We start from the raw sequence: 21,369 nt of genomic DNA, 5'->3' as shown, positions 1-21,369 counted from the left end.
TAGTTCTGGAGGTCTTAGCCACAGCAATCAGGCAAGAAAAAGAAATAAAAGGAATCCAAATTGGATAGGAAGAACTAAAACTGTCACTGTTTGCAGATGACATGATACTATACAGAGAAAATCCTAAAGATGTCACCAAAAGCTACTAGAGTTCATCAATGAATTCGGCAAAGTTTCAGGGTACAAGATTAATATGCAGAAATCTGTTGCATTTCTATACACTAACATATCAGAAAGAGAAATTAGGGAAACAATCCCATTTACCATTGCATCAAAAAGAATAAAATACCTAGGTTAAACTTACCTAAGGAGGCAAAAGACCTCTACTCGGAAAACTTTAAGATCTGATGAAAGAAATTGAAGATGACATAAACTGATTGAAAGATATACCATGTTCTTGGATTGGAAGAATCAATATTGACAAAATGACTATACTACCCAAGGCAAGCTACAGAATCAATGCAATCCCTATTAAATTACCCATGACATTTTTCACAGAACTAAACAATTAATCCAAAAATTTAAATGGAACCATGAAAGACCCAGAATTGCCAAAGCAATCCTGAGGAAAAAGAACAAAGCTGGAGGCATAACCCTCCCTGCCTTCAGACTAAACTACAAAGCTACAGTCATCAAAACAGTATTGTACTGGAAGAAAAACAGAAATATAGATCAATGGAACAGAATAGAAAGCCCAGAAATAAACCCACGCACCTATGGTCAATTTATCTATGACAAAGGAGGCAAGAATATACAATGGCGAATAGACAGTTTCTTCAATAAGTGCTGCTGGGAAAACTGGAAAGTCCCATGTAAAAGAATAAAATTAGAACATTCTCAAAATGGATCAAAGACCTAAATGGAAGACCAGATACTATAAAAATCCTAGAGGAAAACATAGGCAGGACACTCTTTGACATAAATTGCAGCAATATCTTTTTGGATCCATCTCCTAGAATAATGGAAATAAAAACAAAAATAAACAAATGGGACCTAATTAAACTTAAAAGTTTTTGCATAGCAAAGGAACCATCAACAAAACTTAAAGAAAACCCACAGAATGGGAGAAAACATTCGCAAACGAAGCGACTGACAAGGGATTAATCTCCAAAGTACACAAACAGCTCATGCAGCTCAATATCAAAAAAACAAACAACCCAATTAAAAAACGGATGGAAGCCCTAAACAGACATTTCTCCAAAGAAGACATACAGATGGCCAAGAGGCACATGAAAAGAAGCTCAACATCACTCATTATTAGAGAAATGCAAATCAAAACTACAATGAGATATCACCTCTCACCAGTCAGAATGGCCATCATCAAAAAGTCTACAAGCAATAAATGCTGGAGAGGGTGTGAGGAAAAGGGAAACCGCCTACACTGTTGGTGGGAATGTAAACTGGTACAGCCACTATGGAGAACAATATGGAGGTTCCTCAAAAAAACTGAAAATACAGCTACCATATGATCCTGCAGTCCCACTCCTGGGCTTATACCTGGAGAAAACCATAATTCGAAAGGACACATGCACCCCCATGTTCTTTGTAGCACTATTTACAGTAGCTAGGACATGGAAGCAACCTAAATGTCCATTGTCAGGTGAGTGTATAAAAAAGATGTGGTGTATATATATATATATATATATATATATATATATATATATATATATATAGACAATGGAATGTTAGCCATAAAAAGAATGAAATAATGTCAATAATATCAACATGGATGGACCTAGAGATTACCATACTAAGTGAAGTAAGTCAGACAGAGAAAGACAAATATCATATGATATCACTTATATGCAGAGTCTAAAAAAATGATGCAAATGAACTTATTTACAAAACAGAAACAGACTCACCGACATAGATAACAACTTATGGTTACTAAAGGGGAAAGGAGGGGGTAGATAAATTAGGCATTTGAGATGAAAAGATACACACTACCATATGTAAAATAGGTAAATAACAAGGACCTACTGTATAGCACATGTAACTATATTCAATATCTTGTAATAACCTATAATGGAAAAGAATGTGAAAAAGAATATATATATATATATATATATATTTGAATCACTTTGCCATACACATGAAACACTGTAAATCAACTATACTTCTATTTAAAATAGGGAGATCTGCTATGGTAATTGAACACTTGGACTTTTAAAATCTTTGAATACTTACCTTGAAGGTCTAGTTTTAAGGAGACAGAATTCCTTTAGGACATCTCTGGAATAAAGGCCAAGAACTATAAATATGAAAATAATTAAAGCTGTGGACTTCTGTCTCATCCTTAAGGAAAAGGAAATGTCATCTGATCATGCTTCCATGAGCCTTGCTCTATCTTAAGGCATTTACATGTATTATCTTATCCAGACCCTTAAATCAACTGTCTCAGAAAGGAGGTACTGATGCTGACAGTGAAACCCAAAGAGCTTAAGTCCACTCCCAGGGCCATACAAATTATAAGTAGGTGAGTCAGAGTGTTCTTGGGCCATCTGACACTTAGTAACCAGAGAGTATGCTCTGGTTACTCATATTGTGACACAGGTTTCAGTAGGGAAGTCATCTATGTCTATGTTAACTACAGTGGCCTAAGGCATAGAAATGTTAGATGGAGACTAGGATCTCTAAGCAAATTTTTATAAAGTTCACCCAAGGCTGTGCCAGTCACTTTGGAAAGAGGCTGTGGAACTATTCACTTTGATAACTTCTCATGTAACTGTGCCCTAGACAGGCTGCCAGGTATAACATTAAAAGTCCTCTCAGGGTACTGCACCGCCTTTGGACAGGATTTAACCTTCAAAAAGCACTCAGCAATTGCTAAGTCATGTCCCAGTGATTCCATTTTGTGAAGTAACTCTTGACACATTTTAACTCCAAGGTATTTCATTTGGTGGTTTGAATTGAATAGTCAGTCAGCTGGGCAGAAGAATTCTAGTTCCTTCCTATAAATTAAGCAGAGATATTGTTTTTCCCCAGCTCGTAAACTATATCTAAAACAGAAATATGTTTAAGATGGCTTTGCAGTTCTTGCCCTTTGCCTCTCCCTCCAGGAAATCAGCCTGATGAATAGTACAAGAACTTGACAAATAGCACGGTAATCTGGGAGTACAGTGTGTTATCACTGTTACTTTTATTATAATAGCTGGAAGCTGGCCAACAATTTACAAAGAAACCAGGAAGCAACAGTAGGAGACTGGGCAGCCTTAGGATAATATTTCTAGGCTTGCAGAGAAACTTAACAAGAACCTGACACCTCAAACTTAGCATGAAAGCATAGCCCAGGTCAGTCACAGAAAACTTATCTTGCCAGAATTTGTTCCATAACAATGATAGAAATGCAAAGGCATAGCACATTTGGTATATGTCCTTAATAACCTGAGAAAAGTAGCAACTATTCAATAAGTTATTGAAAGTCTTTATTGAATGCTCTGCTAAGTAAGAATTCAGCAGTCTTCTACTTATCTAACTTTTAGTGTGTTCTAAACTCGGCCAATAACTTGTGACCTTGGCTTGGCAAATCCTATCACTCTCTGGAACTCAGCTGCCTCCTCTTTAGCTGAGATGGTCGAATTGGATGATCTCAGGTTCCCTGCAGCTCTGAAATTCCATTACTGGGGAAAGTCATGTTTTAACCCTGACATTGACATTCTGAGGCAAGAAGAGTTGTAGCACATGCAATTGCTATGCCAACAGAAAATTCAGAACCTAGCCAGGTGCTCAAGTTTACTCTCTTGCTTCGCTTTCTCCATGGTTCCCATGAGGACCTTTTTCTAGTGTGATTTAAAATAATCTAAATCTCCCTTCTATTAAGAGAATGTAGAAACAAAATATTAAGTCCCCCTACCCTCTCCTTGCTCAAGGAAAATATGAAATCAGATATGCAAATTTCCCTTTAAGCAGGTTTTAATTAAAGAAAACAAAAATTATTTTTTGAAAATCACTTGGATTTAGAAGTAGTCTTATTTCAGCTTTATGCCACAAAAATTTCTGTTACCTAACCAGAGAGTCATAGGATATAGAATATTTACCATCCAGGGTGTGAAGGTTCTACCTCTAACTTCCCAGGCTGAGAAAATTTCAAGGACCAAAAACTGAGTGAACATTAGTCTGCACGCCCCCAGCCACTCTATATTAAAACAGTGAAAAAATAATGCCGCTTTAATTGCTAGACTTGAGAAAACTGAGTCTTCATAAAATAGTATTGCTAATTTGTAAAATGCATTGCCTATTAGTATTTACTTAAATTATAAATGATCTTACCAATGATCTTTGTTATTTTTAAATTTTCCCTTCCATTCTTTGATCTTCAAAAAAGTCTCCATAAGGAGTGTGAATGTGTTTTTTTTTTCTCATGGTTACCATGATTAACTATTTTTCTTTAGTAAAACTTTAAATGAAATAATGTGCTTCCTGTAATTATTAAGCCTAAGCAAAATGGGAAGTTTTGCTTGTACACTGATACTGTCAAAGCCCCTTACCCCCTTTTTATTCCAACCCCACCAGGTAAAAAAAAAAAGCTCCACCTAAGCCAGAATATTTCTATCCCGATCCAGGTCCCAAATAAACCACAGTTACAATTTTTAATACATGAAATTGTAATTACAAAATTGTAATTACAAAATTGTAATGAAAATAGCCAAATAACAAGTGAATAACCACAACTACAGTTTTCTAAGTACTTCTACTGTATTGTCACTTGAAGAAAGGCACCTGATTATGTGATTCAATTAATTCACAACAAAGCTAGAAGGCGTACTTGGTATATCCAAGGAATTGGTACTGGGAGAGCTTGTTAATCCAAACAAATACCCAAATCCATGATTCTCAGAACTAGGCCCACAGCCCACTGCTCTAAGGCTCTTTCTGAAGGGCTGTGAAATGACCCAATGCTGCAAGTGTTTCCTTCAGTCTGCATCAGGATATGACAACCAAAAAGCTTACACTAAAATTTGAAATTCATAAACTTAAATTAGTCCGTTAATAGAATTTACTGTGGTCTCTAAGTAAGATTTTCCTGGGAAGTCTTACTGTCACATGACACTTGGCAATGTCACAGTTTTGAACACATGTATCCATGGATCATTGGGATTCCAGTAATTTTTGAAGAGGATATTATAGCATCTGCAGTGTTGTTCTGAGTTGGTCATAATTTTCAATGACTTTAAATTGAAAATTAATGCTTATTTTATATTATCACCACTATTCAGATTGCTATAAATTATTTAGTTAATCCCACAGTGTGTCATGATGCATATTTACATCAAGGCATTCCAAGACAATAGGTTTCCAATAATTTCACAAAAAACATGCATACATTACAGTTCACATATGAGTTATCCATATTCCTTTGTTTGAAACAAACATATCTATTCCACAGTTTTTCCTATACAGTGCCACTTTATTGTTATTGAGGTTTTTTTTTCTACCTAAAACTTACTTAGGGTAAGATAATGGAGCCATACAGTCTTTTACCCTACTAAAATGTGCCATAATCAGTTTGAAATTCAGTTCTAAATGATAGCACGGATGGATGGGAAATTATTATTCCAAAGGGTATTGCCTGTTAAGAATCAGCACACTAGAGAGAGAAAGAAGTGCTAGATTCTGGACTGAATTAGGAATCCTCTGCTCTTTCTTACTGTATCCTGGGCAAACATCTGTAGAAGATGCATTGTTCATCCTACTTTTTCTAGTCTCTATCCCTTCATTAAAACGTCCCTTTATTTTCCAAATAAATCCATCTTTCTTCCATATTGAACGACATACCACTAACCCTGCATCATCGTTTCCATCTACTGAGCAAGCTTGCTTTTTCCATTTTTTTCTTTCTATCCCATTCATTCATTCATCCATCCACCCATCCATCCTTTTCTATCTTCTCACTTCATTGTCAAATAGTTGGGAAAACAGTCTGAGCTTATCAGCTTATTACTGCCTTTGTTTCCTAACTTCCCATCCCTTCACTGAAATCTGATCTCCACATCTCTTACTCATTCTCTTTTGCTGGTTCCTCTTCTGGTAATTTGTCTGTAAATGTTGATATAATCTAGGTTTCAACCTGGGTCCTCTATTTGACTCACTGTGCAGGTCCTTCCTGAATTATCTTGTGCATAACAATGCCTTTAACTATAATATCATTGCATAGGCAGCTGCATATTGGCCACATGTAGCTAAACACCCAGCTAGCTATGTCTTATAAATGCCACCATGGTATGGCGTAACTGAGAAACACCCATGCCCAGTGGACCATGAAAGAAAGGCAAGTATAGTAGAATGGGAATAGCATAAAACTCAGTCAGAAGTCCTGAGTTCCAATCCTGGCTCTGTCATTTTTAGCAGCAGGGTAGATCCTTTACCTCTCTAGTCCTTTGTTTTTTCTTGGTTTTGTTTTTTTGTTTGTTTTGTTTTGTTTTTGTTTTTCATCTGTAGAGTATGGCTAATAATACTCTGAAGACTTCCTGAGAGGGATTAAAGCAAATAATGTATGTAAAGTTATAATATAAGCTGTTAAGTGTTATTCAAATTTCTGATATACCATTATTTAAAATGTAGTTGAACAAACAGGAATGATCATTCAAAATGAGAGAAAATGTAGAGACACCAGAAATACAAATATCAAGTTAATCAGACTTGGTAAACTAAATAAATAATGACTGCCTGTTTTTCAAACTATAGTGTACATCTGGAAGAGTTAATTAATAATGCTAATTCTCAGGTTGAAGTCTCAGATTCAATTGGTCAGGAAAGAGACCAGGAATCTGCATTTTAAAATCATCAGAGCTGATGCAGACAAATCAGGGCCTCACTTCAAGAAACAGTGAAATATAAAGCACTTGAGAGATAGCAGGTCCTAAAAATTCCATTCTCGTGACTTGCAAAGACACAGAATTAGTTCCTTGTTGGGAAGCATGTTGCTGATTTTGCTTATTTAAAATTGTAATGTATTTCAATCCTTCCAAAATTGGTCTTTCCATACAAAAAAATCATCCCTCATCCACCTCCAATACACATACACAAACATGAACACAATATATTTACATATGTATATCATACATAGCACAGTTAATGGAAAACTTTTCCCTGCTTAATATATGAATAAATAATAATGTAAAGATACAAAATAACAATGCTGACATTAGGCAGTTAAGAATTGAATATCTTTTGCTATAAAATATCAAATATGTCAAATATGTTTCTCTTTTTTCATATCATTATTGGTAGCTGACAGGAAGAAAAGACTCATAAGGAAATGTAAGGATGGAGCCAAACCAGAAACCAATAAGTAGCACAAATCATTAGGTATGAATCTTCTCAATAGGCTTGTTTCACCACTTGGAGAGATAAGCGACATGATACTTCCAAGCTGGTGGCTTGGTTAACTGCAGTTATTTTCAGTATAACAGACAGCATTTCTAGAGATTGAGGTTATAAACTAGGCTGGTATTTCAAAAATATTAATATAGCCTTAATTTTATTTTGTAGATACTATGTTTAGGACTTATTTTAATTTTCTATCTGGATAACTATATGTGTATTTTATGTAGGCGTGATGCAAGTATACATTTGTAAACAAAAAGAACAAAGAGTGTCATTCACTATCCCCTTACACAAAGGGTTAAGTGGCAACCCACTGCAGTTGCCCACAGACAGTGTGCCCTGAGGGGAATTCAAGATGGAAAAATAGGATGAAGCATTCTGTGCTTTGAACATACAGGCTCCTGGATGGTTAAGATGCATGTCTAAGGAAGAATTTCAATGACCCCAGATTCTTGCATCTTCCTATACATAAAAAAGCACTAAAATAATTAACTTGAGATATCTGCTCTTTGTGATTAGCAGTAATCATTTTATGCTTGACTACATGCATTTCCCAGCCAGAAATTCATATATATATTGGCTCCTCCCCTACCTCAGAGTAGTTTCTCAGAGCTATCTGAGAGGCTGTCTCCTGGGCTCTAGTCCTCAGTAAGGTCCCTGGATAAAACTGAAACTCACTGCTCTTACATTGTGTGTTTTTTATTTCAGTCGACACACACAATACATTTAAATGTTTGTGCAGGATAGAAAGCCCAGAGATAAACCCACAAACATATGGTCACCTTACCTTTGATAAAGGAGGCAAGAATATACAATGGAGAAAAGACAGCCTCTTCAATAAGTGGTGCTGGGGAAACTGGACAGCTACATGTAAAAGAATGAAATTAGAACACTTCCTAACACCATACACAAAAATAAACTCAAAATGGATTAAAGACCTAAATGTAAGACCAGACACTATAAAACTCTTAGAGGAAAACATAGGAAGAACACTCTGACATAAAACACAGCAAGATCCTTTTTGATCTACCTCCTAGAGATATGGAAATAAAAACAAAAATACACAAATGGGACCTAATGAAACTTCAAGGCTTTTGCACAGCAAAGGAAACCATAAACAATACAAAAAGACAACCTTCAGAATGGGAGAAATATTTGCAAAAGAAGCAACTGACAAAGGATTAATCTCCAAAATATACAAGCAGCTCAATATCAAAAAACAAACAACCCAATCCAAAAGTTAGCAGAAGATCTAAATAGACATTTCTCCAAAGAAGATATACAGATTGCCAACAAACACATGAAAGGATGCTCAACATCACTAATCATTAGAGAAATGCAAATCAAAACTACAATGAGGTATCACCTCATACCTGTCAGAATGGCGATCATCAAAAAATCTACAAACAATAAATGCTGGAGAGGGTGCGGAGAAAAGGGAGCTCTCTTGCACTGTTGGTGGGAATGTAAATTGATACAGCCACTATGGAGAACAGTATGGAGGTTCCTTAAAAAACTAAAAATAGAACTACCATACGACCCAAAACCTAAAAAAAAAAAAAAAAAAAAAATCGTTCTGATGAACCCAGGGGCAGGACAGGAATAAAGATGCAGGCGTAGAGAATGGACTTGAGGACACCAGTAGGGGGAAGAGTAAGCTGCGACGAAGTGAGAGAGTAGCATTGACATATATACACAACCAAATGTAAAATAGATAGCTAGTGGGAAGCAGCTGTATCACATGGGGAGATCAGTTCTGTGCTTTGTGACCACCTAGAGGGGTGGGATAGGGAGAGTGGGAGGGAGAAGCAAGGAGGAGATATGGGTATATATGTATAGCTGATTCACTTTGTTATAAAGCAGAAACTAACACAACATTGTAAAACAATTATACTCCAATGAAGATGTTAAAAAAAAAAGTTCAAATTTAGAGAGGGATGTAACAAGTCATAACTAAATCATTGCAATATTATATTTTCTAACTCACTAAAATATGTATCATCCTTAAATAAAAATTCTAAGTTTATGTGTAAAGTCCATGGAATGATGTTAGCAAACTCTCAAACCAAAGTGCATTATTAATATGTATTTACAAATGGCATTTGAAGAAAGCACTGCTTCAATCAATCACACATAACTATGGATACTGGAACTATTTAACTATTAGAAATGATCTATTTATCTTAAATAAATAAATAAATGTGTGTGCAATATTCATATGCATATGTAAAAGCATATAATATTTGGGAAAGAGAGTAAATAAGGTGTCTTAATCTTTGCATAAGTCAGGTAAAAACCAAGCCATTTAATGGTTTATTCCTTTTGTAAGCAGCTCTTGCAGAAAACTGCCCTCAGGAGGAAGCCTCTTTTCTTGTCACTTTAGGAAAGCTATATTTTAATTAACTTTTAAACCAGGCACCCCCATGCTCTACTCATCTCTGGCACAAGCACACCTTTCAAATCTTTTTTTTTTAATTGGAATATAGTTGATTAACAGTGTGTTAGTTTCTGCTGTATGGCAAAGTGAGTCAGTTATACATACACATATATCCACTCTTTTTTTAGGTTCTATTCCCATATAGGTCATTACAGAGTATTGAATATAGTTCCCTGTCCTATTCAGTAGGTACTTAATTAGTTATTTATTCTATATATAGTAGTGTGTATATGTCAACAACAATCTCCCAATTTATCCCTCCCTCCCCTTTCCCCTGGTAAAATTTTCTTTTCTACATCTGTGACTAAACTTCTGTTTTATAAATAGGTTCATTTGTACCATTTCTTTAGATTCCACATACAAGTGATACCATACGACATTTGTCTTTCTCTGTCTGACTTACTTCACTTAGTATGATCATCTCTAGGTCCATCCATCTATGTTGCTGTGAATGACATTATTTCATTCATTTTAATGGCTGAGTAATATTCCACTGTATATATGTATCACATATTCTTTATCCATTCCTCTTTTGATGGCCATTTAGGTTGCTTCCATGTCCTGGCTGTTGTAAATAGTACTGCAATGAACATTGGGGTGCATGTATCCTTTCAAATATGGTTTTCTCCAGATACATGCCCAGAAGTGGGATTGCAGGATCATATGGCAGCTCTATTTTTAGTTTTTTAAGGAATCTCCATACTGTTCTTCATAGTGGCTGTACCAATTTACATTCCCACAAACAGTATAGGAGGGTTCCCTTTTCTCCATGCCCTCTCCAGCATTTATTGCTTGTAGATTTTTTGATGATGGCCATTCTGACCAGTGTGAGGTGATTTCTCTAATAATTAGTGATGTTGAGCATCTTTTCATGTGACACTTGGCCATCTGTATGTCTTCTTTGGAGAATGTCTATTTAGATCTTCTGCCCATTTTTTGATTGGGTTGTTTGTTTCTTTTGATATTGAGCTGCATGAGCTATGTGTATATTTTGGAGATTAATCCCTTGTTGGTTGCTTTGTTTGCAAATATTTTCTCCCATTCTGTAGGTCTTCTTTTCATTTTGTTGCTGGTTTCCTTTGCTGTGCAAAAATTTTTAAGATTAATTAGGTCTCATTTGTTTATTTATTTATTTATTTTCATTATGCTCAGAGGTGGATCAAAAAGGTTCTTGATGCGATTTATGTCAGAGAGCCTATGTTTTCCTCTAAGAGTTTTATAGCATCCGATGTTACATTTAGGTCTTTAATCCATTTTGAGTTTATTTTTGTTCATGGGGTTAGGGAGTGTTCTAATTTCATTCTTTTACATGTAGCTGTTCAGTTTCCCCAGCACCACTTATTGAAGAGACTGTGTTTTCTCCATTGTACATTCTTGCCTCCTTTGTCATAGATTAGGTGACCATAAGTGTGTGGGTTTATCTCTGAATTTTCCATCTTGTTCCATTGATCTACATGTGTTTTGTGCCAGTACCATACTGTTTTGATGACTGTAGCTTTGTAGTATAGACGGAAGTCAGGGATCCTGACCCCTCCAAGTCATTTTTTCTTTTTCAAGATTGCCTTGGCTATTTGGTGTCTTCTGTGTTTCCATACAAGTTGTAAATTCTTTTGTTCTAATTCTGTGAAAAATGCTATTGGTAATTTGATAGAGATTGCATTGAATCTGTATATTACTTTGGGTAGTATAGTCATTTTGACAATATTGATTCTCCCAATCAAAGAACATGGTATATCTCTCCATCTGTTTATGTCGTTTTTGATTTCTTTCATCAGTATGTTATAGTTTTCTGAGTATAGGTCTTTTGCTTCCTTAGTTAGGTTTATTTCTAGGTATTTAATTAATTAATTAATTAAATTGATGTGATGGTAAATGGGATTGTTTCTTTAATTTCTCTTTCTGATCTTTTGTTGTTAGTGTATAGAAGTGAAACAGATTTCTGTGTATTAATTTTGTATCCTGCAACTTTAATCACACAATACCTTGCCTAACTTGTCAGTTCCATAGATCAAAGAAGTAGAAGTGAAGAATACATAATTAACAGATGACCATATCTCTTCCCTGCTTCCCTTTCAGTAATCACCTGATCTAACTCTGTGACCAAACTGTGTGAAAAGATAACATCTAGAGGAAGATCATGAGGAGTCCACAAGCCTGCACACAGTGGGAGACTGCAATGATTCTGACCCCCATCTCAATAATTACCTGAGATTACTTCTCTGTTTGTCTTTAAGAGTGTTTATGGCTGAGCAGAATTTTTGGAGGTGGTTTTTGGGGAGCGCTGAGTCCAATATCTCCCCAGATTGCTGGCACTCTCATTAAAGGCACCTTTCCTTTCTCCTGACATTTGTGAGTATGTAATTGATTTTGTAAGCAGTGAGCAGCAGGACCCAATTCATTCAATAACATTTTTATCAGTACGTTTTGTGTCTTGAAATGATAAAAACTTGGGACATTTTATAAAGGAGAACAATTTGTGCCAATATTTGTATTTTTAAGATGTCATAAATGCTTTAGCTCTAAAATTAAAAAGTCTTAAACAATAAAGTAGTTCTATTTATTGAGTAAATGCATTTTGTTTTTAAGACATAATTTGTTGTTGTTTTTGCTAAAACATGGTGAATATTTAGTTTATAAAATAGATTATATTACCAATACTACCCTTTATAACTACAGTAATAAAATATTAAATATAGATTTTCATTTTTATTAAGAGAGATGTATGGGAGTCCATCATTTCCACAAATTAGATTACTGCAAAGTGGCTGGATCAGTGAAGATTTTCATTTTATTCATTTTGTGGTTTAAACTTTTAACTATTCCAGATAATCTGTAATTTTGAATCATGATGGGACATTTCTGGTAAGATGTGACATTTTATTCTTCTTTCTGAATCCACCTCTGATTTTGATCCAGGGCACATCAATTTAGAAATGACCACTGATCATGATAGCTTTTGGGAAAAAATGTTGGAACATAACATGTAAATTATGTTCTTTACAGGTTTATAGTAGAACATATATAAAATTTAAGAACATGAAAGGCTTACTAGAATTCTGCTTAAACACACTTTTATCTTGTTTCTCTGCCCTTATATCATGCTTTTCCAATCGAGAGTGCCACGTTTCTCTCCCTTTCCATTCTAGAGCAGCTCCAAAGCTGCCTACAGGGAAATCAAGGGGAAAACAACAACCTCAAAAGACACTAATGGTTGCTTTTCAGATACTCTCCAAAGCCCAGTGGGAAGGGAGAACACATAGAGCAGAAAGAAGCAACTTTATGTTTTCCATTTCTCTTAGATGTTGGCTCAGAGACCATCCCAGGATTCAATACTGAAGAAAAAAAAAATGAAAGAAAAGCAGATACAAAGTAAACAAAAACAACAAGCTTGGTCATGATCTGTTCATTTTTCCCCCTATAAAAATATGCTCTCTGGGGGCTTCCCTGGTGGCGCAGTGGTTGAGAATCTGCCTACCAATGCAGGGGACACGGGTTCGAGCCCTGGCCTGGGAAGATCCCACATGCCACGAAGCAACTAGGCCCGTGAGCCACAATTACTGAGCCTGCACGTCTGGAGCCTGTGCTCTGCAACAAGAGAGGCCATGATAGTGAGAGGCCTGCGCACTGCGATGAAGAGTGGTCCCCGCTTGCCGCAACTAGAGAAAGTCCTTGCACAGAAACGAAGACCCAACACAGCCAAAAATAAATAAATAAAATACAAAAATAAAGGAGTTCCCTTAAAAAAAATGCTCTCTGACTGTTGGTCCATCCTATAAGTAGCTTGGAAATTGTTACTGCTGAACAAAATAAAAACCAACAATTCTTCCAGAACTGTGAGAAAAAAAAATTTTTGTTGTTGTTTAAGCCATGTAGTCAGTGGTATTTTGTTATGGCAGCCCTAGGAAACCAATAGACATTAAAACCACAGATCCAGGAAACTCATATATAACACCAAGCATGATTAATACCAAAAATACTATACCTATATATATCATATTCTAAATGCAGAAAACCAAAGACAAAGTGAAAACCTTGAACAAAGCTGGGGTGGGAGTAGGAGGGAACACCTTACATATAGAGGACAAAGGCTAAGAATTACATCAAATTTTCATTTAAAACTCTAGGGCAATCTTAAAAATTTAAAAAGAAGTATAACTGATATACTTAGATACGAGAGAAAATTGAATCATATAAAATGCTCAATTAAAATCAGGGAAGGCAGAAAAAGGGTGGAAGAAAAAAGAAAAATAAAGCAAGACAAAGAAAAAGGGAAATGAATAGAAAACAGTTACAAATATGATATATATTAATCCAACAATACTAATAATCACTTCTAGTGGGAATGGTCTAAATATAATAATTAAAAGATAAAGATTGTCAGAGTGTACTAAAAACTGGATCTAATTATGTGCTGTCTATAATAAACCCACTTTAAATATAAAGACACAGATAGATTACAAATAAAGGGGAGGAAAGACATGCCATGTTAACACTAATAAAGAGAAAACAAGAGTAGATAAATTAATTTCAGACAAAGTAGACTGCAGAAAAAAATTATTAGGAATAAATAGGGGCATTACATGATAAAGGAGTTAATTCTCATGAAGACATAAAAATCCTTAATGTTTATGCTCTTAACAACAGAGCATTAAAATACTGGAGGCAAAAACTGAGAGACTTAAGGAAAAATAGACAAGTATTATAACTGAAGACTTCAACACACATCTATCTGTAGTTGACAGATCCACTGGGCAGAAAAATCAGTGAAGACATAGTTGAACAGAATAGCACCATCAATCAACTGGATCTAATTGAAATTTATAAAATACTTCATCCAACAAAAGCTGAATATACAACTTTCTCAAGTTCCCAGGTAATGCACCAAAATGGACCACATTCTAGGCCATAAAACACACTTTAACAAATTATTAAAAGTAGAAATCATACAAAGTGTACTCTCAGACATCAATGGAATTAAGTCAGAAATTAATAACAGAAACACAGCTAGAAAGCCCTCAAATGCCTGTTATTAAACAACACACTTGTAAATAACATATAGTCAAAGAAATCCCAAGAGAAATTGAAAAATAGTTTTGACTAAATGAAAATAAAAATACAACTTAATCAAAATCTGTGATGTAGTGAAAGCTGTGCTTAGAGGGAAACTTATAGCATTGAATACATATATTAGAAAACAATAAAGATCTAAAATCAATAACCTAAGCTTCCAGCATAGAAAACAAAAAAAGGAAAAGAAAATATTAAATCCAAGGTAAGCTGAAGAAAAGAAATACTAAAATTTTAGAGCAGAAATCAATGAACTAAAAAAAAAAAAAAGTCATGAACTTGAAAACAGGAAACCAATAAAGTAATTCAACAAAACCAAAAGCTGGTTCTTTGAAGAGATCAATATTAATAAACCTCTAGCCAAACTAAAAGAAACAAGATAAGACACAAATTACTGACATAAGAAATAAAAGAGGGGCTCTCACTACTGATTCCATTGATTTAAAAAAGATAATAAAGGGATATTATAAACAACTCTAGCTCACAGGTTTGATAAACAGATAAACCTAGATAAAACAGACCAATTTTTTGAAAGACAAAATCTACCGATACTGACACAAGGAGAAAAAGATAATATGAATAGGCTTACATCAGTTAAAGAAATTTAATCAGTAATTGATAACCTACCAAAACAGAAAGCACAAAGCTAATATGGTTTCACTGGTGAATTCTACCAAACATTAAAATGGAAGAAATAATACCAGTTCTCCACAATTGCTCCCAGAAAATAGAAGGAGAAGGAATACTTCCTAACTTACTCTTTGAGGCCAGTATTATCCTAATACCAAAACCTAAAAAGGCATTACAAGAATGGAAAACTACAGGGCTTCCCTGGTGGCGCAGTGGTTGAGAGTCTGCCTGCCGATGCAGGGGACACGGGTTCGTGCCCCGGTCTGGGAAGATCCCACATGCCGCGGAGCGGCTAGGCCTGTGAGCCACGGCCGCTGAGCCTGTGCGTCCGGAGCCTGTGCTCCGCAACGGGAGAGGCCACAACAGTGAGAGGCCCGCGTACCGAAAAAAAAAAAAAAAAAAGAATGGAAAACTACATATCAATGTTCTCATGAACATAAATGCAAATATCTCCAATGGGGGGGGGGATAAATTAGGAATTGAGGATTAACAGATGCACACTACTATATATAAAACAGATAAACAACAAGTGTTACTGTATAGTACTGGGAACCACATTCAATATCTTATAATAACCTAATATGGAAAACAATCTGAAAAAGAATATATGTGTATATATTTATGTGTATGTAATTGAATCACTTTGCTGTACACATGAAAACACTGTAAATCATCTATACTTCAATTTTAAAAAGACCCCCAATAAAATATTAGCAAATCACATCCAACAATGTATAAAAAGAATTATACATCATAGCCAAGTGAGATTTATTCTTGTTATGAAAGACTGGCTGACTAAAAGTCAATTAAGGTAACCTGTCATATCAACAGAATAAAGAAGAAAAATCATATGAACATGTCAATAAATGCAAAGAAAGTATTTGATGAAATATAGTACTGATTATAAACAAACAAAAACAAATAAGTAAATAAAACTCTTGAAAAACTAGGATTGGACAGGAAACTTCCTCAACTTGATAAAGAACATCTACAAAAAACCTAGAGCTAACATGATAATAAATGGTTAGAAACTAGATGCATTACTGTTAAGGTGAGGAAAAAAGCAAGGATGTCCCCTTGCACCACTCCTATTCAACATCTTACAAGACATGCTAGCTAATGCCATAAGACAAGAAAAAAGGAATTAAAAGTATATAGTTTGAAAAGGAAAATAGAAAACTGTCTTTGTTCACAGATGACAGATATTTGTCTGTATAGAAAATCCAAAGAAACAACTAAAAAACTCTTAGAACTAAAAAGTGATTATAGCAAGTTAATGTTATAAAATTTGCTTTTCTATAAATCAGTAATGAGTAATTGGAAATTTGAAATTAAAAATATGATGCCATTTACATTAGCACACAACTGTAAATAGTGTGCTAAATAAAAAGTACTTAGGTATAAATTTAACAAAATGAGTACTAGAGCTTTATTAAAAGTCCAAATTCTGATGAAAAATATCAAAGAAGAAATAAATGGAAAGATAATCCATGTTCTATGGATAGGAAGACTCAATATTGTCAAGATATCAGTTATTTCTAATTTGATCTGCAATCCCAAATTCCAGCAGGTTATTTTGTGGGTATTGAAAAACTGATCCTACAGTTTTTGGAAAGCAAAATACCCAGAATATATAACATAATACTGAAGGAGAAGTACAAATTTAGAGGACTGACAGTATCCAATTTCAAGACACTGTATAAATCTATAGTAATCAGGAAAGTGCTGTATTAGAGAAAGAACAGACAAATAGATCAATGGAACAGAACAGAAATAGCACCACATAAATATAGTCAACCAATATTTGACAAAGGATCAAAGGCAATTCAATGGAGAAAGGATAGTGCTTTCAACAAATGGTGCTGGAACAAATGGACATCCAAGATGTTCTTCAACTTCATTCAGAGACTCAGAAGGAACTAAAGTGAATAAAGCTAATCTGAAAAGGCTCCATTCTGTGTGATTCCAACTATATAACATTCTGAAAAAGGGAAAGCTAAGGAGATAGTAAAAATAGCAGTGGTTGACAGGAGTTCAGGAGGAGAGAGGGAGAGATGAACAGGTAGAACTCTGGGAAATTTTAGGGCAGTGGTAGATACATGTCATTATACATTTGTCAAAACCCACAGAATGCACAATACAAAGAGTGAACTCTCATGTAAACTATGAACTTTAGTTAATAATAATGTTTCAATATTAGATCATCAATTGTAGCAAATTTACTACACTAATGTGACATATTAATAATAGGAAAGAGTGTGGGTGGTATTGAGGTGGTTTAGGGGAATTCTCCTACTTTCTGTTCAATTTTTTGTATACTTAAAACTGTACCAAAAATAGAAATTTAAAAAATTCTTCTCTAAAACATGGTTTTAGGAACCACTAACATGTACTTCAAAAATAGACATAGCAGGGACAGAGTCATCAAAAGTGAACGGCAAAGGTTTTAGGTGTTCTATGTAGGACTATTACATAGAACTGTAGAGGCTCTATTAAAGGTCTTATGAAACAAACAATTTAAAACTTAAGTGCCAAAGAGAATGAAGTAGGAACCGCACTACACCACACAATTTTATTAACGGGATGAATATTTTGGAAAGCATTTCAGTGTCTTAGGTCAAGAAACAAACTAATTTTTAGAAAAGTGAAGTTCTTCTATTTTCCCCCAAATCTTGAATTCTAAGTTTTTCAATATTATATATCATGGAATTATTAATATACAAAGATTTAAGGCATTGGTATTTTGTCAACTAAGATTTAAGACACAGACATGAAGTTATATATGCTATTAATTTGATTTTGCTCATGCATTTATTTTAAAGTTCACTGATTTATTGTGTATTCAATCTCTCTAATCATAAATTCCTTGTCATCCATCCCCAAAATGCAGTATTTGGTTATAGCAATCTTTATACCAATGTTAACTAACCAACTTAAAATCTGTCCCTGAAGGAAAAAATTACTATTTATCTCAAAGCTGCTGTGATTATTTTATGTCAGCATACAATTGCTATGATTGGCCAACCAGAACTCTAATATTATTTCAGCATGGTTTTCACAGGTGGAACTTAGTGATGTCTAGTTCTTAGGGTCAGTAAGTGGAGTCTCTCTCCCTAGGCCTGAAAGACCTCACAACATCCTGGAGAAAATACATGCCTTTGGTTGAATGTTTTCTGAGGCACAACCATCATCCTACAAGATAATGCAAGTTCCGGACAATTTTCATTGTTAAAAGGTCCTTATGTTGAGAACACCTCTGCCTTTCTGCAATTGTCATATGTTGGTCTCAGTTGGCCCTAGGATGAGATGAGTATGGCACTTGCCTAGGGGGCGAAAGTCAAGGGAGTGCCAAAAAACTCACTAATCAAGAAAAATAATACTTTAATGTAATATATGAAAAAATAAAACTGCAAAAAAATCTACAATGAACAAAATATAAAAGTATTCAATAAAGATATGCTCCAACAGGGCTAGGATTTGGGTGAAGTGAGTGACGTAAGTCATACAAGTATAGGGTCAGCTCCTGTCTTTATTGGAAATTTTGATTTCTTGGGGTTCAAGTCCTATATGAACATTGGAGATTTAACCCTCAAAAGGAGCCAGACGAAAGATATTGGTCAATGTGTGATCATCTGTAGGAACTTCAATGTGCAATGTGTGTGCTTAGAGATATCAGTGAACTTCCTGTCTCTCGCTTCTGTTTTAGTTTGCTACCACCACTACTGTCTCTACTTCTTATCACAGTTCTCTTAAACTTCCTGGTGTCTTGGCCTCCAGCCCTCATTGCAATCCTTTTATACTAGATGATTCTTATGCAAATACACCTGGGAAGTCCATTCCAGACTCCATTTTAATTGGCTTGGATTGGAATAATTTTGTACTTGGGTGAAAAAATACCAGAAATCTCACACAACTTGATTTTCAAAGTACTGTGTTTTTTCATAGCCCTTTAGTCCATATTGCCTTGTCTTAGCCATTAAACATGATCAACATATTCTATTTTTCTACAAAACCAAGGTAACCATGGAAAAGTATTTCTCCACATAAACTGACCTAAGAGGTTTATGTTTTGCAGAGGCTTCCTAGTAAGTTTGAATTGGTGATGGAAATAGACATTAGATACTAATAGAATATAAGAAACCATTCTTTAAACCTGCTTTAAGCAATAAACTCCTGTCTGCCCCAAGCTGTCTCAGAATAAACAGCCTAACTAATCACTATTATTTCTATTGGGCCTCACACCCAACTACATCACAGTATCAACATCCTCTTTATAAGCAAGTGTTCATACTTTATAAATGTTCTTTAAATAAATGGTGGTAGAAAATTCGAAGTTGGATAATTTGAATTGCTTCTATACTTGTACCTAAAAAGAAAAATCATAGAAGACAAAGCATCATTGCCTGTAGGAGTGGAACAGTGTCTGAGATCATTATCATCTCACTTCCTCTAATTTTTTCTATAACTTTTTATTGAATAATTATTTTATTCTTCACTTGTATATAATCCAAGCAAATGAGACTTAAACAGGTATATGTTTATTCAGGGGGGGGGAAACAAATAGAATAATAAAGACTATGCTTATTTTTAGTTAAAAATTGCAGGCTCTCCAGGTTTCGGGAGAAAGTTTAGAAGATGATTCCCTTTGAAATGGACACCAATAAGAGCTAATGTTAAACTGAATGACATTAATAATTTTGAGATGACTGACTTTGAGGAATGTTCTGTAAATGATTTTCTGTGTAAGCCATGCCATTTCCTTGGCCTTACCACAGAAACATTAATCTACTGTGAAGTGCTGAAACACGAACTGCAATTGGGAACACTAACATATTTATGAAAAACACAAAATATGGACTGAGAGAACATTAAGAATAAGAATTTGCTTTTCTGTAAGGAACAGAGGCAGTTTATCTGTCAGGCAATAACGATGACGACCGAAAACAATTTTGATTTATTAAGTATCATAGGAGCAATACCAGTTTTTTAGGCATATTAATTTGGGTTATTTCAACAACTTTAGAAAGTCAATATTATTATTTCTGCTTGAATAGTGAGCAGACTGAGGCTCAAAGATGTTACATGCTTGCCCAAGTCACACAGTTAGTATGTGGTACATCGTTGTGGCAGTATCTGTGGTCAGGTCTGTCTGCCTCCAACACCTGGGTTTTTCTCCATGACCTCCTTCTCAGGTGTGCAGGTATTTTCTCCACTAGAACTTCATACTCTTTGGTGAAATAATTCCCAGGTATCATCCCAGGTTGGAGAAAATACATCACAAAGTTCTCCAACTCAGATCCACAAATCGGCAGGTTTTTTTTTTGTTTGTTTTTTGTTTTTTTTAATTAACTTCTTTCTCCAAGTGCGTCAGTTTTGAAGAATGTGTACCCTGGATGAAAAACAATCAACATTCCCACTACTGGAAAGGAATCATCTATTCTCTCTATTAATGGTTCAGTATTCTGGTTTTCAGATTGTCTTCCATAAATTATGTTAGTTTGAATCTTTGGTTGGCACCTGACCACCCTTGGATGAACTATGAAATTCAACTTTCTGAAATGACAAAAATGAGGGATGACTCCATGGGCTTTCCTATGGTTTTCTTACAAAACGTCTCTCCAGGAGCCAACAAAAGCCAGATTGCTGTGAAGTTTCTGTCTTTGAACATGCTGGCACTCTGCCTCAAATGCCTTCTCTGCCTTGTTTCCTGAAAAATCTCCCCTCCTTTAAAATCCAACTCAGATGCCCTCAGTTCTTTTGTGAAATCACTCTAGAAACCCTCAAAGTCACTCTCTTATTCTTTTAAACTTCCATATATTTTACACATACCACTATTATATTCCCTCAGCACTTCCCAGCAACTCCTTCTGTATAATTCCCTTTTCTCGTCTAGCCTATGAGTTACTCAA

General features: G+C 35.0%; 1 protein-coding gene across 2 annotated transcripts in view; it reads right to left on the bottom strand.

Annotated features, from left to right (window-relative positions):
- The window catches only part of RGS7 (regulator of G protein signaling 7), a gene marked incomplete at its 5' end in the record, with an annotated part of 606,922 nt that overhangs the window by 108,258 nt on the left and 477,295 nt on the right, over window positions 1–21,369 (bottom strand). The gene's annotated exons all lie outside the window — the stretch shown is intronic.

This window comes from Grampus griseus (assembly GCF_964374135.1).
Source record: "Grampus griseus genome assembly, chromosome: 1".
In the NCBI taxonomy this organism is placed as follows: domain Eukaryota; kingdom Metazoa; phylum Chordata; class Mammalia; order Artiodactyla; family Delphinidae; genus Grampus; species Grampus griseus.
The sequence above is the reverse complement of the archived record's forward strand: the minus strand, read 5'-3'. Positions and strand labels throughout refer to the sequence as shown.